Source organism: Phoenix dactylifera, unplaced genomic scaffold, assembly GCF_009389715.1.
Source record: "Phoenix dactylifera cultivar Barhee BC4 unplaced genomic scaffold, palm_55x_up_171113_PBpolish2nd_filt_p 000390F, whole genome shotgun sequence".
In the NCBI taxonomy this organism is placed as follows: Eukaryota; Viridiplantae; Streptophyta; class Magnoliopsida; order Arecales; family Arecaceae; genus Phoenix; species Phoenix dactylifera.
In genome coordinates this window covers 236,825-238,893 of record NW_024067836.1, presented here as the reverse complement: position 1 = coordinate 238,893, position 2,069 = coordinate 236,825, and positions in this window count along the sequence as shown.

Here is a 2,069-nt window from a genome sequence, read left to right as displayed (position 1 = left end):
TGCCTTATAGATCCATGGGAGCAGCCCACATCATTGATTCCAGATAGGTAGCAACATGCGCATACATCAAAATCAAGTTAGATTGATGCAGGCAACCTACCCTATTGACATCCTTGATGTTCATGGACATTACTTAAAAGGACAATCATGCATTTACACATGCATATCTAGATATTCTTACTTGCATATCTCCATTTAGATATTTTAGATACAGTCACATTTGCTCTAGAATAACTTCACCATATTTGCACACGTTTTTCTACGAGGGTCCTTTTACGTTTAAACGTGGCAACATATAATTGGTTGTGGCTAGGGTGGTCCATTCCCCTATCCTACTAGGTGTCAATCATGCATTGCCCCATTAGCATGTATAGGGTGAACATAAAATGGTGTTCCCAAGGTACATTATTTCTAGATTTTAAATCTAATTTAAGAAGGTAGTTTAATGTGCCATAGATTTGGTTAGATTTGGTATGGGAATTGCAAACCTGGTTGCCATGTCTTTAGAAACCGGATGGTCTATAAATATGAGAGTGATTCCTCATGTGAGAACAAGAGTTGTCAAAGGCGAAGAGTGAGAATTTAGATCATTTCTTGTAATTTTAGCATTGGATTACAAGTATAGCATGCTCACCAGTAGAAGTTCCATATATGTAAATGCTTCATTTGGAGGGTAAATTTGCAAGCCAACTCCTGCAAGAGTAGCTAGTTGTTTCCCACTATACAGACTGAAGGCATGCCGGCAAGCCAGGAGCATTTGATGGTGATTTTGGAAATGTTGGCCACAAAACCAGTCAAGGTCCATCAATGTCATCTAATTTTTGAGGCTTGGAGTTCGATCCGTTTCAAAAGGCAAGTTTTGTGTAGACGCTAAGATTTAATAATGCACTTTTCTTTGCTTTTGTAACCTTTATAATGCATGTGTTATGCCATGAATGCCTTTGATAATGCTTGACTAAATATTAATAATGAGATCAGCATAGAACTTTCTCTCTCTCTCTCTCTCTCTCTCTCTCTCTCTCTCTCTCTCTCTCTCTCCATATATATATATATATATAACAAGAGTTTGGAGACCGTCAAAACATATAAATTTTATTTTTAGATATTGTTTATAGTATAGAGCATGGTTGAATGCTTTGAATCTTAAATTTGGATAGAGTATCATTGATTTTAAAATATTAAATTTTTTCACAAAAAATTTAATATAAAGTGTGTAGTCCATCTCTCCATATATATTTACATACGACCAAATGGACACGAAAAATGCACATTAGAGAAAGAAATGGACATAGTTAACAAAAATATAACTAAATTAATAAATTATGAAATATAAAATATAAAATAAAAATAATATAAAAATAATATAAAAATTATGAAATATAAAATTTTTAAAATATTAGTTAAAGAAATAAAAACATGAATTAGAAAATGAAAATAAAGTCAAAAATAGTAATAAAATATAAAATGTAAATGGAAAAAGAAATAAAAATAAAATCTTTAAAAGACTAGATAAAATAAAATGAATGGCATAAATAAACAATAACAAGATAAAAATAATAAACAAATAGTAAATTTAATCATTAATATCAAAAATATATGCCAAACAATATAAAATATAAAAATAATAAATATTAATTAGAAAATATATAAAGCTAAAAAGACATAAACAAGTAACAAATAAAATAAAATAGAATATAAAAATAATTAAGATAAGAATAATAAGTAGAAATAATAAAAAAGTAAATTTACAAAATTATTAAATAAAAATAAGATGATGGGTGATTAATAGGAGTTGACTTCAATTGGTTATAGAGCAGATTAGATAAGAGAGAAAGAAGGGATGATCGGTGGAGTTTGAACACATGGTTATGTGATTAAAAAGTATGAGGGCATTTCCTACAAAAGAAGGCGAGTAAGAATCTTTCAAAAAAAGATATCAAAAATTTAAAATATATATGAGATAGACTATGATCCTCTTGAAAGGAAAGAGTATCTATTCTTCACGATTCAAAATTAATAATGGAGCATCCAAATCAAAGATCCACAATGATTATGATTTGTACCATCAA